The sequence below is a fragment of the Dromaius novaehollandiae genome, chromosome 12, assembly GCF_036370855.1.
Source record: "Dromaius novaehollandiae isolate bDroNov1 chromosome 12, bDroNov1.hap1, whole genome shotgun sequence".
NCBI lineage: Eukaryota > Metazoa > Chordata > Aves > Casuariiformes > Dromaiidae > Dromaius > Dromaius novaehollandiae.
In genome coordinates this window covers 11,011,140-11,026,877 of record NC_088109.1, presented here as the reverse complement: position 1 = coordinate 11,026,877, position 15,738 = coordinate 11,011,140, and the positions used below count along the sequence as shown (strand labels likewise).

Below are 15,738 nucleotides of genomic sequence, written 5' to 3'. Positions count from 1 at the left end.
ACTGGATGTCACTGATGGCCTCAGAAATACAATGGTAGTACTCTCCATTAAAAAAACAAAAAAAACAAAAACAAAAAAAAATGTGAACAGGTATTAAAAACTAACCATACATCATCTATACATTTGAAAGAAAAGGTAACAAAGATGTTTTGTTGGCTTTGAAAGATGTTACTGCTGGAGTTCCTCAGTTCTCAGTGCAAATGTGTGCAAATCTTTCTCACTGTGGTGAAAGAATGGTTTCTTCATATAGTAATACAATAAAACACCTACTGTTTCCATAGGCTGATACAGAACCTCATTTGGATCACAGATGGCCAAACTGGTGAGCGATGAATGGCATCTGAAATGAAATTCACCTAGGTCAAGGTCAAATATTCTGAAGAGTTTAAAATGTAATTTTTTTTTTATTTAGTTTTGTTCTTCCCCCATTGTATATTTCCCTTTTAACTATGAACAGGAGTTGCCAAGCTGTCCAAAAGAAACGTCGCTTTTGTGGTATTGCTGAGCCAGCCTGAAGCAGGAATTGTCAAAAGGTCTGACTATGTTGGCTCATGAGTTTGGGTAACTCAGAAAATCCTCTGGCATTTTGGGTCCTTATCCACACTGAAAGGAAATTCCACATTTTGGAAGATTTGCTAATTGTCACTGCCTTTAGCCAATGCATCATAAATTGTCAGAAAACAAAATTGCTTCCATTCTGGTTAATTAAAAAAGGCAAAGTTAAACAGTTAAGTTAAAAAAAAGTTAGCATCTAATGGTCCTCTGATGAGGAAGAAAGAAACCTCTCCACTAAATCAAGCTCAGATCTGTGCACTTTAGGGTGGTTTCAGCATTGCTAAACATCTGCTTGCCTGTTGGTAACTAAAACACATTTCTGGGAAGAACAAATATGACTATTATTTCCCTAGATTTTCTTGGGATACAAGTTGCATGAGTTTGCATGAGGTTAAAAACAGAATTACTGGTATTGGAGTGCCTAAGGAAAAAAAAGTGACAATTGATAATGACAACTATGTTAAAAATATCTTCATTAAATATTTGAATGCATACAGTGTGGGCTAGTTTTTTCCAGAGGACAAAGCATACTTAGACTGAGTGGAGTGTCTAGCAATACTGGGAAGACAAAGCTCCCTAATGCATGCTGAAGAGCTAGAAGTCTGCTGAAACCGAAAATGCAGGGGTTAATTTTCATACTAAGCTCACATTTAGAAAAACATGAAACAGATGTTCATATCAAAATCTGGTATTTTTTCCTTAAGAACCAAACATGAAAAAGAAGTGAAGTTAAAGCATGCATGCTAATAGCTCCTTTCAAATAGTTTAGTCTTTTTCAAATGCATAGATGTTCAGAAAATCTTGGTCTAAGCAATTCTGAGTAACTTAAAAAAAGTCTCTTCTGGCTTAAGCTAACAGAGTTGCTGCTTTATCTCAACAGGAAAGAACTTTTCTCCTGGGGTCTTCTGTCTCACCATTGAATTCTTGTGCTAAATTAACTTATTAATGGGCATGTACATATGTCTGTATATATAAGGATAACATGTGGCAAACAGGCAACCTGCAACCAAGATAAACTGCCTATTCTAAAACTGTTCATGTAAAGAAAGATGCAAATAGTAGTTAGAAGTGTACATTGCCAGGTCCCTCTCTGATCAAAGCTATAGTCATATTCAGACATGACACTATGAATGAAAAGTGTAACACAAATAATACAGAATCAATGATATATTGTATTCAGTATTTTTCAGCAATTTCCAGTATTAGTACTTTGCTCATCTGACACCTGGGGCAGCCTCTGGACCATTTTAGACTCTGCAACTGCTGCATGTGCTGTAGCTCACCAGACTGCATGCAAGTCCTGTGTTTGCACATGTGAATACCTAGCTGTATGTGCAGATGGGACCAGGGACAGGAGCCTTTAGAAGGACTAGGCTGACTGTGAGAGCTGTTTCCCTTCTTTTTCTACTGTAAAGTGATACTTCTAGCTCAGGACTAAAGCACATTTCAGTCTGCAATGGAGCTTGAGATTAAAGCAACCAACTGAATAGGTATTTACAGACTGGATTTTCTCTATTGGATGGTGGAGGAAGAAAGAAGAAGAAAACATCTGATGTGCCCTCACACCGGCTAGTACTCATCTACTGAAGGGACCTGTTAGTTTTTAAGGCAGAATGCCATTCTTAGCTTTATAGCTGAGCTTTCCCTCAAAGAGTAAATCTGAGTGCCAGAAGCACCATAACTGTATTGGAATAGCTCTTGCTCCTGGTCACACAGCAGCCATTTAGGTACAGATTATGTTTGCCCAGGAAAAGGGCTGTGCTAATACAGTTCCTCAGCTAGCTGGAGTACCTCTGCATGCAACTACATTTTCTCTTGTATGCACATCACTAGTGTCTTGAAGCAAGTATCAAGTCAGGGCCCTAGTCTAAATAAGCCTGCTAATAAGAATATTAATTAGGTTGTAGGTCCTGAATCCTGGACTTAGGCCAGGCTTCTCCAAGAAACTACAGTATCAGTCAAAGAGTGTTGTGTTCCCTACTGTGGGCATAGTCATGACAAAAGTATATATTCACCAGCAGAGTTTATTTCACCCATATTACAGAGCAAAAGTGTGGTTCTGTCAGAATAAACCTGCCTACCCCAAGTGCCAGGACAGTGCACTACAGAATAGCTACAGCAGGAAAGTGCACTGCTATGGCCCAGAATTAGGCATAGGGAAATTATGAGATCCTGCCCTAGCACAGATAAGTGTACAAGGTATAAGGTCAGGGGTGAGAGACTGGAAAATGTCCCAGTTCCTACTGTTACTGTCTCCTCGTCACAGTAGCAGTGAGCTATTGGCAACGGTTCGATAAAAAATGCCTCATGCGGAGGAGCTGCATGCCACGGAAAATTAACTATTTCTGTCTCATTTAATTTGACCACTTAAACAGTTAATCCCTTAGCAATGTCATTTTTTTGGGCATAGATACCACATCTGTCTGCTTCTGAAAAGATCTTTTTACTAATGTAGCTTTTGAATATATGGAACAGTTTGCATCAGATTACAGGGTTTTAGCAGTAGTAGACCTGTATCTGTAGGCATACATACACAGAAGCATATTCACCTATGCCTGTACATTACCTCTGAACATCTCTACTCAGTCCCTTCTCCTAATTCTTCTCTGTGATGCCCAGTTTTCCCCCTTTGTTCCCCCCAGAGGCAAAGCAGATCATGCCCTGGGCAAGTCATATTACTGTGTACTAAGGTGTTATGTACATAATACAGGATATAACACATTATCTTTGATTTTTTATTTGCTCAGCTTTTTATATTGCTTTCTCATATTGTGTTTCACTGACACTGTTGCTGCATTATTCAAGCATGTTTAACCTAGGCTCTTGTTTGCTTTAGACCCTCCCTTACTTGCAAATAGCATGATTAGATTTGTACTTGTATTAAGTTTAGCAGGACCATGGTCCAGGAGGTTTTTTTTTTCTTTTCATTTTGTAAGGAGTTTGTGACAACTGACAAGGCACACTGAAATAATTTAAAATTCTGCACTAACAGCCATGGCAGTAGGCAATATATAAGAAAATGACTTTCGTAATTAATATCAACATCCATAACCCTCATGCTGGTGAAGCAGCATATGTAACTAGACAAATAGACAACAGCAGCACTGGACTTCTCGTCCACAATTCTTTAATTTATCCCTGAATGAAAGTGATGAAATGTCAGCTGTTTTTGAATGTGTGAAAAGATCTTGCACAGAGGACTCATGTCTAAGAACATGCACATGGTATTTTTACAGCAAAAATAATGTTGGTTTGCAATATCTAGGTATATAGTATTTTTACTAGAGTTGTGAGAGTTAAAAAAAAAACAACTGAGCAGACATACATGTGTGTGTCTTTCCCCTCACCCCTTATCTAAAGAATTTAATTTAATTTAGTTTAAATTCATTCAGAAATAAGGACAGAAAATGAGAGAGAGAGGGAGAAGAAAGTAGACAAGAAGTGGGGAAAAAATGAGCATAATTTAAATAGAAAAACTGAGTTTCATACCTGCACTTTGGAGTTACTGTGGAAAGACTTGTCTTTCCAGCACATTCTGAGTAAAAAAACAAAAAAACCTAAAACCCATACATATAATGGGCCATGGGAAGGTTACAGAGTAACAGAGTAGCTAGGCTCAGCTAAAAAGACATTTAATTCGGAGTTCGCCAGATACCCTTCTGGCAACTTAATATTAAGGTTTTTATATACTGTGGGGTATATCTTGTTCCCTGGGTCAAATCTGGGTGGATTTTTTGGTGGAATAGAGTTAATGGCAGCTGAGGCGCATTATAGTCTGGCTACGTCTTGTGAAAGGAGTAAAAGAAGTAGACAAGAAAGATGTTTTGAGATAAGATTTGAATGGAGACATTATGGTGAGTTGGATACAGAAACGTGGTCTCAGGGGTGAGAGAAGAAGACTTGAAACAACAAATCTACAACAGGGAGAAAAAAGTTATCAACTGTTAACACATTGACACTAGTAAATTACTTTCTAGAAGTATGTATTCAAAGAGTTCATTAAGTTTAATGTTCCCAACTCTACTGCCACACTATTTCAGTATTTATACACACTTTATAAACTAGGTATATTTGATACGCCATTCATTAGTCTGTGGTAGTTCATTCTTTGGGGTTTAGTAACTAAGAGAGTAACTCTTTAGATGGTTGACTTCAGTTATTCTCTCCTGGGCTTATTAATATGTTAGCTGTATATTCTGATTTCAATGAGTTGATTGTTTCTATTAAATACTGAATAAAACATCTTTAGGGAAGCCAGCTAGAAATACCTGACTTATTTAATGTTAGGTATCTGCAGATGACTGATAAAACAAGCTTAGCTGTTTTGGGCTAAGGAAGAACTTAAAACATAGTTTCATCTCTGAAGACACAGTGACAAACCCATATGATTGTTTTAGATGCCAATGAAAACATTGATATATGAAAATAACTTTGCCTATTTCATATTTATTTCATAAATTAGAAGAAAAATCTAAGGTAAATGTTCAGCTCATCTGGTTCATAACAGTAACCATGACTATGGTGGATAGGGTACAAAGATGAACTAATTCCAGAGTTCCTCTGAAACAACACTGTATCATCTAGGTAATTTTAAAGCCTCCTTATGTCATTGCAAGGTGGCAGAAACAGGCTTTTTGAAAAATGTTCTTTGTAGGGCCCTGGGAGGCTGATGACTAAAATGGAGATTTTTGCTGATGACAGTCATCCCATCTTTTAAATACTGAGGAAAACTTTTCAGCATAAAAATCTGTACTGAAATGTATCATAGAAAATTGTCTCTTCTTCTACTAAATAAGGATGACTTCCAGTATCATTAGCAATTGTTCCCGAGGAGATTCTGTTTCAGATTATATTATATATACAATGGGAATTTATTTGAGGTTTCCCAAGTTCTCTAGTTCCATTCCCATGAGCTAACAGACAGTAGATCAAGTGCTTAGCAGTCAAGTATTCCCATGGCAAATATCCACCAACGTCCCTTTCATGTGATGCAATGGCGTAATGCCCATTCTTCTGCTTCATCATTCTCTTTCAGTACATACAGAGTTCCAGTAAAGGGCAATACCATGTATTAGACTATGTGGGAGACATTAAGCCTAATCTTTAAAACCTTATGGTTCTGTTTCATTTTTTGCTGACCACTGGAAACAATTACAACACAGACAACACATGAGAATGTCTGACAGCATCTTCAGGCCCTTCACAGTCAATCGCTTCATGATAATAATATTTAGGTTTTTGTTTATTATAATCACAGTGCAGAGCATATGTTTGTATCAATAGTCTACATATGGGCAAGAACCAAGCAACTGATTTTTCTAGGTGACTGTCATGAGGTATCTATCAAATAAGTAAAATATATTTTCTAAACTGACATTTTCTTATTTCTATCTTTATGCCAGGCAATACATTAATTGCCACTGCTACCCATTTATCTGCATTTTTTTGTGTGTGCTTGGCATTTCTGAAAGCTTGTTGTCTTCACATTGATTATAACTATCACATCTTTATGATCACAGCTAGTAAAGTTTACTTGCTCCTTGGAAGGCTTTTCATAGCCTTGTCTTTCACCTAACAGTATTCAAAATGAAACTTGTGCATTTATAGAAAGTTGAAAAATACATGGAGTTAGTTACTGTGTATGCAGTCCTTCTGACAGGCACCTTACTCCTCAAAGTAAACCGGAGTGTATATACAAGGTGCCTTCACTGCACAGAAAGAGTTAGATTTAGGACTATACATACACTATAAAGACAACTGATCCATTTTGGATGAGAAAATTCAGCAGCTTCTGAAGGACTGCTTGAAGACAAAGATCTAGAGAGGTTGTGGAAGTGAGGAAGACAGGACAAAGGAGCAGCATATTAAGATGAGAAAATCCCAGCTATTCAGAAAATTTATGCTAATGGAGAAGACATACAGTTTGCAGGCAATTTCTTGTAGAAAGAGAGAGAAATGATAAATTAGGAGGACAGCATTTACTGTCCAGATTAGTTCCAAATCTTGCCTAGAAGCTAGATATTATTGGAGATTCTCTCACTTGCAAGCTATGGAAACTGTGACTAAAAAGCATGCTGCTGTTGGCAGACCTCAGGAAGAAAGCTTGTGAAGGCTCACTGTTTTCAGGTGTAGGTAAGGATGGAGATAACTACATTTCTGAAGTTGAGCATGTAGTGAGCAGACACTATGATTCTACCTAAGATAGGATATAGATAAGACTCATGTTTAACCACTTCCGTAAGTCAGAATGTGTACGTGTTCCTAAATTTTCCCATAATGTTTCTTGAGTTCTGGAAGCCAGGAAACCTTCACATCCTTTGAGACTGGCAGGATGGCACTGAGTGAGATCAGCCGTGTACTAACTAAATAGCATACATGCTGATCAGAAAAGGAGTCTCCAATTCAGTAACTGGGATGGTTGTGAGAAAAGGCTATACTTTTCAAAGGTTTGGTCCCTGTTTATTTTTTGATAAACAACCCAAAATGTGGCTGGCTTACTGAAACCTTTACAAACATCTTTGTTCTAAAGTGGCATGACATTCAAAGAAATGTCAGTTGTTCTACAGACATTATTGATGGTTCTGTTTTAGGTTTTGAACCCACATGTATTTCATACTTCGACCTAGTCTAATTGACACATATAAGGACAAAAAAGCAAAGAAACTTTAAAACCATTGAATTTCTTAAACTAAAAAAAAATTGGAATTTCTGGAATTTTTTTGCTCAAAGATATTTTGGTTTTCATGTTACCTGAATGAAAGATAGATTCTTTAGATGAATTTTTAAAAATTAGTTTAATCAGATTGTGTTCTGTACCTTTGATCTTGTGTGCTTGTGTCTGCTTTCTTCTACCTTCTATACAGAAGCCTTTTGATGCTTTGAGAGTCTTTCATGAAATGGCAAACATATACAACTCAAATAGTGTGAAATCCTGTTCTCTTTGAGCATGGACATTGAATGAGACAAAGAAAAGGTCTGATATGTTTGTGAGTAATATTTCCAGAAAGACTCTGAAGACCAGTACCTTGATATAGCTTGCCCAAGACTGTCCTTGTACCCTTTTTTTTAATGTATACATAATAAAAATAGCAGATTATTGCAAAAATAAACTGCAATGTTCACCCAGTTGCTTAGCGCTCCTTTCTATGTAAAAATTGCCAGCATTCCCCTTAAACTCAGCTGAGTAACTAGTTTAATGTGTAGTAACACTGCACAAAACTGTGATGGAAAGAGGAATGGGCAAACTCTAGAAGTAATTTAATGTTTCTTTTGCATATGAGAATGATGATCTATTCTTGGCTCAAGATTAATGTAAATACACATTCCTCAGAGGAGGGGAGAGATGAACGACTGACATGGATTTTTTCAAAGAAAATTTTTTAGAAGAGGACATCTTGTTGAAAATGGCTGAAATAAATTACAGTGGGTTGGTGTGTATTCACTTCTATCATTCATATGTCTGAATAGTGACTGCTGTCAACAGGAAAAAAAAAAAGATGGCAGTCATTCAGGCATTGAATTTATATGCTATTTATAATTACTTATACACTGTAGTTCTTTAGGAATAAATTATGACATTATAGGTTGCCACTATGGCGTGCCTATAGCAGCAAAAATAAAGAATGCTAAGCACCATAGATACAGCAATCGTTTAGCAAAAACTGATCTTTATACAGATTAAGTAGTACTCCAATCTCTTATTTTGTCTTCAATAAATCATATATTTATCGTTCATGCTTAAATATGTACTGCCTATAACAGTGTTTGCATATTACAGTGTTCAGGCCATATATTTATATTTCATTGGAATCCCTGGCAACTATCTAGGTACAGACAGATTCACTTTTTTGTGTATCTATTTGTTGGCCTGCCAAAAGGGTGATTACAAGCACTGTAACTTAAAATGTGTAAACAAAGTGGGCTGTATATGTATAAGAGTACCAGTTTAACAGTGCCTTACTCTGCAGGAAGTCCTACCATTTCATTGGGTTGGAATGAAGTTCCAGTCAAAGTGAGCAAAATTACACCCATATACTATATTCATTAATTTTGTCCTCATTTTAAATCAGAGTCACAGCTCCAACAGACCTGCCCCAGATGGGGCCTGAACAGGCTACAGTCTTCATATCCACTGTGATGGATCCCTGTTCTTGCAAGCTTACCTTGACCCAAGTCGGCTTCAGCACTGCCTCTTCCTCTAATCCACAAAGCCAGGCCTAGGTTCGCCGTTCTAGAAATGGGGTCTCACAGTCCTACTGCTCAAAGGCTTTAAGGCCAGTGCTCCTCTTATGGATTGCCCATAACTTTGGCAGCAACTTTTCCATAGCTCCAGGCCTGTTCACTCTGGTCATGACATGATTATTCTATAATTTAGGTAATACAAGAAATGTAATTCAGCAAGGAAAAATAAGAAGTCACCTGAATGCATTTTATTGTTGTGATTTATTTTCTTCCTTTGACAATCCTTTGAGTTTATCTAGTCTTTTAAGGAGACTGAGATGCTTCTGCTCTTCTGCTTCCTGGCAAAAAGCTTCTCCTTCAGAGCCTGGCATCAGCCCTTACTCTGAGACTTTGGCTCCAGCTTCATTTTTTTGCCTCCTGTCATACTGCTCTGTTTCCCTTCCTTTTTCTTTCTTTTTTTTTTAAAGGTGGTGAGAGATTTTCACTTACAACTCTTGGTGAAATGGTCAAAATGTCCCACCTTGCTTCGTCTCCCTTTGCTCCTTTGCCTCCCCTCACTTTCTTTCCATCCTTCTGGTCTGTTGAGTTCAGAGATGAAAAAAAACTGGTTTATCCTAAGTGGAGCAATCTCTTTCCATGAGGAAATTCTCTTTAAATGGATGATTAGCAAAGTTGAATGGCCCTCAATTATTAATCTTATGCCAAGTATCAGAATTTCTTCTGTCACTGCCTTTATGTTTTAATCCAAAGTAAAAGCAAATACCAATGAGACACTAATAAAGTCCTAGTCTCTACATGGAGCATTTGGTCTGACATAGGTGTAATATGAAAGAGAATACTTAAATTTTACATGGAAAGATGCAGTGAATCATCATGCAAATCATCATGCAAAAAGTTTTTAAGCCCTGGAACCTCTTCACCTGCATCTTTCCTGACTGTTTGTACATTTACTGCTTTTCTTTCCCTGGAGTATGGCAGTGGGATAGCGTTTGGTACCAAAGGGGGATCTTAAGAAAAGACATAACTGCATTTATATGGGATTTCCAGAAAGTATTCAGACATTCCTTGGCTAATAAACTTATTTACCCCAAGTGGTAATGTGCAGGTGTACATTTTTAAACAAGGAAACATCAGTTTAAAAGGGGTAACATAAATACTGTGACTACAAGATAAATCTTGCATACTGTGACTTTCATACTATACTTGCAGCTTTCATGTTCCTTCTTTTTATTGTTTTGTGTATCTCTATGGGTGAAAAAAAATCATGGAAATAATAAAGAGTCTTTGAAATAAGAGAAATTCTCCTACCAGTGGCATTCTTTCCACCTTATCCTGGCTGAGTTAACATGCTCTCGAAGACAACAATTTGATACATACATGGACTTCTTGATGTTTTTTTGTCCACTGCAGTTTGGATTGAAATAGTGGGTTTTTTTGCCAAACTGTATTTTGCATCTATGTTTTATTCTGGTTGGCTTTTTGAAAAGAGGTGGGTGTCCTCTGATATTTATTTTTGGATGCCATCTGACTAGAGGCCAAAACTAAGCCCTAAGTTTACCTGGCCAATAGATCATGCCATGAGAAACCCAGTGATGATATCTAATCAGTACAGCAGACTGCACTGAAGCAAGGACATTGTTGAAAAGGTGACATGTTTCCACAGCTCTACCCTCCTCCTTCCTTTGGCTCACTTCTGTCTTGGACATATAGATGAACAGGTGGCAGGCAGACTGCAACTCCATGTATTATTAATTGTTTGCTCTGTTGCTCTTTCCCCAGGACAGCCCTGGTAAAGTCTTAACAATCTCTTCGCCAAATCAAACCACATTTGGGATCCCCAGGATAAGACCTAACAGACCGCATGGCCCCTACGCTCCCCTCTCCTCTCCTCCCTCAGCCCTATCAAATGCAATGTCATAGGAAGCATGGTGGTTGTCTGCGCTCTTTTATAACAGATTTCTCCTAAGTATGAGGCTTAGCTCCATTCTCAGGTCGCAATCTCAGCAAAACCCATTCAAATACAGATATGAAGTGAGTAGGAATTTAGCTTAAATCCAGAAAGGTGGGCCTCCCTGCAGGTCCCGGTGTTGAGCTCCTTCTGCCGCTGTAGTCCTAACCTCTGAGGCCATTCTGGGGCAGCACAGCAGCAGACCTTCCAGCCCAGCAATATCGTTCATTTGTAATTTCATTTTCTATTTGAGAACATATAACATCCTGGGTTAATTGTACATGTGAAAGTTAACAGGAAAGAAACCAATGGATAAGCTTATCGAAGAGAGTAACCGACAGCCACAAATGCAGGTCTGCTTTCAGCCACCGCACTATATCTCAACTTGGCTGTCTTTAATCACCAGTGGGAGATCTGAAAAATATAGAAAAGAAAATAAGGGATAAGTTTTAAATGCTTTTTAGAGATTTTAGTACTCTGGAACCTGTTTATCTAAAACAAAGCGAACATTATCTTCAGTAACTTGTGCTTGTGACTTATTTCCCATACACACCATAGATTAGCAAAGCATATTTTTAGATTTGTTAATGTTTAATAAAAGCTAAACACTCCAGGGGAAAATAAATAGTTTTTATTCTGTAGCTGTGGCTGAATTTCTTTTTGGTTGGAATCTTAGCTGGGTGCTCCTAGCATTTACATTCAATTATACTCAAACACAGTCAAGAAAACTGAAATCTAAGAAACAGGTTTGTATCTGTGTATGGAGACCATCCTTCTATCATATTGTTATGTTCATTAGAAGAAGAAAATACACTCCTATTGATCTTATTTGTATTAAGGTCTTAAGGAAACCTGCCAAAAATATAGATTTACATGAGTAATCAGAATTTGGAATTTTATTTGAGAATCAGTCATTTGGAGGTTTAGAAACTGAATCATTGACTTGATCCATATGTTTTAGCTTGGATCTCTGAGACATACCATGCACATTCTGAGATGAAAATAGAGCACGGTTTTAAGAAAGTCAGCTGGAAAAACAGTTTTTTAAAACTTCTAACTATCTGATAATAAAATGAAATGAAATATGTTACATTTATTAATGACATTTGGAATCATGTTTGAAATACAAGGCATGTATTGTGAGGTTATGCTAATGTTATTCTCTTGGAATTTTATTTTGCACTCCATAAAACACAACATAAGCCGTTGCATCTAATTGTACAAAATTACTGCTGGAAGAATATCTGCATGCTGGCATCATCACTCTATGTGTATTTGCATTCAGCATTGTAAGGGTTGAAAAAAGTGACACCTAAGAAAGCTGTAATACTCATTAGCAAGTCCTTACAGCTTTCAGGTCTGGCCAAACAGAAGTGTTAAAACACATTTTCACCTAAGACCATGTGAGCTGATCACTTAAATGGCATCAGGAGGCATCAGGCAGGGAAGTAAAGTACTGTAAAGTATGAGCTAAAAATATTAGCATGTTATGAGTGTTTAATATAGCAATATATATGTACATTCACACACATATATGAACTTTTTATATTTAGTATTAATTTTGGAAACATTAAGTACAAAATGCCTTCTCTTCTAAGTGATTCGTAAAGTACATGTGCCAAATAATCTTAGAAGTATGCATAATGAACTGAAAGTATAACTTCTAGTTTACTTGTACTACAGGGTTCCTTGTGTTACTTTTTGCTTTACCAAAACTTGAGAACTTAGCTCAGATTTCTGTTCTATTTTAATCATAAGTTTTTTCATTTGCATTATCCTGTGATCTGCTGCAAACAACCAACTGCACTTACTGCTGCTAAAATAAGCTCGCTGTTACATGAAAGGGCAGTGCTGGTAGTGAACTGGATGTGAAAGGTTTGCTCTATTAGTAACAAAACCTTTTTCTCTGGACCTTTTTTTTTTCCTGTCTCATAGGGATGGAAAGATCAAACACCATCTTAAACATAATAGTTCTATGCTTCGACAACAAAATGCTACTTTATAACACACAACCAAAAAGAAAAAAAGTCTGTTGTTCAGCAATCTCTCTGAAAAGCACTTGGCTCTTTCTCTCATCTCTGTGTATAATGAACTCCAAATTTGTGCCATATTGCTTTGTAACTCCGCACACACTGCCTCCCCCTCATGTATTCCCATCATTAGACTTAAGTCTTAGGCTAATAGCAGATCCACAGTGCTAGTACATGTTTCACTGGGATTTGGAAAAATCCTTTAAATAGATTTTTATTGGTTTTTAAGAACAAGGTTATTTTGTGTTAATAATGGGCATACATTAGGCTTTAGATAATTGCTTTATGTAACTTAAAGTTTTGCCTTTCAGCTAAATAAACACTGTATGTGTTCACAGGTGTATTGTCCTCAAGGGCATTCTGCTTTTCAGGGTGGCAGCTGTTGCCAAGGTGTTGCTGATACAGCTCTGTGTATAATTTATTGGAAACAGGTGCTGGCTTATGATGAAGATAGACAGGAAACTAAAGCAGACAACATGTTTAACCACCATTTTAAAAGTTCAGGTTCAGAAAGACAATGTGTCTAAGATGTTTGGTGGATGTTGCCAGAGTCTTAGTGAGAGTTTATAAGCTCCCACAAGTCACCATAAGGAATAGATTGTCCATGAGCTTCAGTAATTGCTTTCTAATGAGCATTGTATGTTACGGTGCCAGTTTTCATGGATTACACACAATCTGTCATTTGTAACTAACAACAATTATCAAATGTGTTCCTGGGCTAATGTTAAAAATCACTTTGAAATAAGGCAATATCCAGGAGAATGCTCAGGCGTGTGGACACGGTGTCAGGTACATCTGCATCTTTGCAGGGTTCTCTGATTTCCCTTCAACAGGGACACCGGCGTCTTTTACTAAGTGAGGACTATAGCTAGTAACGGGTAAGGACTAATATGGCAAAACAAGAGTGGGAGTCTGATTCAAATTTATAGAGGAAGTAAAGACACTCCAAGGAGAGTTGCTTTGCCACCAGTAACTTACCCCAATGCTATGTAGTACATACGGCAGATAACTACGAGTGTGCTACTGTGTAATGTGGGATGCTGCTGCAGCACATCAGCACTCTACAGTGAGAGAGACCTGATCCAATACACATGGGAATAGGTGGAAAGCCTTCTGCTGACCTCAGTGGGACTTGGATTAGATCCCAGGAGAAAAAATGAACTGCTTTATTTTGTGTGGCCAAGTTAAACCATTAATGTTACTTCAACTTTGCTTTTTCCCCCCGTCTTACTTCCCTTTGCTTTTATTGTAGTTTTAAACATTTGTAAAATAAGAAACTTTCAATAGGAGTTCATGAGGCTGTTTATTCACGGACAGCAGTTTGCATATTTTAGCAAGTAATCTGCAGTTTAATCTCTAGTCTCTATAAAATACATATGTAGTAAATATGCATACTAAATATTTTTAAAAGAAGTTGTTAAAGTGTGTGCACAGTTCTTAAACCTCAAACCTTAAATATCTCAATGATTTACATTTAAAAAAATACCCAAAGGCATTAGACCACATTATGGACTAATGGCCTGCCAAATTTCTTTTTTTTTGGAAATGTCTGAGTTACAATGTATGAGTGTAAAAAGGCAACTGAAACAACAAAATTTGGTCAAGAAAATATTGACCCCAGGCTGAGACCTTGTATGCCAAAAATGTTGACAAAATTTTATACCAACCCTAGCAGGCATGTCATGTTTAATATCTGCAGTATATGGGAAAAGCTTTGGCAATTTAATGCTTGTATTAATTTGAAAGACTTTTATGCAGTGGGTAGAAGCTTTTACATTACCATTCCTAATTTATACCAGCCTTCCTTTTCTTTCTCAAAGGATAAGTAATCTACAGGATGGGGAGTGGGGAGGGAAGAGAAGAAATCCCTCAAACATGTACATCAGTGAAGCTTTTGCTGTACCCCACCTGAACTTGCACACCTGACTTGGAGTGATCACCCCCTTCCGTCTGATAGATAATTCCATTTTCATGCCATTTTCACTTCTGGATTATGTTTTCACACAAATTTTTCATAGGAAAGCAAATAGCTGGAATAAAAATAAATCTTTTTAAAAAAATATGTAGAAAATCTTTATTTACATTGAAAGCTGTTCAAACATTCAGTTAACAAACTTCTGTAAGGAATGATAATGTTTCATACCCTACCAAGTGTTGAAATACAGTGCCACAAAACAAGTGGAAAAATTTGATGATTGATTATTAGACTCCTTAAACAAATAAATATGCACTAGTTAATGATACTCCATTGTGATGAAAGTTTTACTGCATCAGTGCTCAATAAGGAAATAAATAGGTGGCAGGAATCAACTACTGCTGTAACTTAAAGCTTTGCATTTTAGAGGTCTACTCTCCACCAACAAATTATCCTGAGAAACATGGTGGTTTGAGCACATGCACTGCTATATATCAGAGATTAAATGGGGGTAATCAAGCTGTGAGAACTGCATGAATCAATGGGTGAACATGCCCTCCTAGGTTACGTTGCGGTCATGCCTTTTATAATCAGAAGAAAGGAATCATGATGGAGCTGTGTGTCATGGCAACATGTGAACAAGTTATGCCCTGATGATTAAAGAATGACTAAAAAGCCCCCCGCTTGATTACTAAAACAAACAAAAACAAACAAGCCCCACAGGATCAACATCTTGGCAGCTGATGAAAGCAGAAAGGCAGGACAGCCCTTTTCCTAACACTGGCCTTGGTCATTTCAAAACATGTATTCCAAGCAAACACGCCCAGGTTGCCTTCTAGTCAATATGATTAGATACTGGAGCTAATAAAAAAAAGGATAATGCAGCTAATAAAAATGTTTCATTATGGCTAATCACTGCTCCAGAATACATAAAGCCCACATTTATGATTTTGGCACACCTGCTGACTTGGCCCCTGTCTGTTCCAGATCAAATGGTGATGACTACTTCACTGATATATCTTCCATGGCTGTAGAAACCCAAACTGCTGTCTATCCGTACTTAAATCAGGAAGGAGGCTTGTTAGCATTGTCTACCAGGATAGTGCATC

The 15,738-nt window shown here is 37.3% G+C and overlaps 1 long non-coding RNA gene across 4 annotated transcripts in view; it reads right to left on the bottom strand.

The window, feature by feature from the left end:
• Nucleotides 1-318: 318 nt before the first annotated feature.
• The window catches only part of LOC112981010 (uncharacterized), a 28,415-nt gene continuing 12,995 nt past the window's right edge, over nucleotides 319-15,738 (bottom strand). The window contains exons 3-5 of one of the 4 annotated variants that reach the window (XR_010391252.1): nucleotides 14,623-14,744; nucleotides 8,718-11,098; nucleotides 319-340 (exon numbers count right to left, since the gene is read on the bottom strand). This is a non-coding gene — a long non-coding RNA (uncharacterized LOC112981010). Of the gene's footprint in view, nucleotides 341-8,202; nucleotides 11,099-14,622; nucleotides 14,745-15,738 lie in introns of those variants that run through there. The other 3 variants (XR_010391253.1, XR_010391250.1, XR_010391251.1) reach the window with 3 other exon arrangements.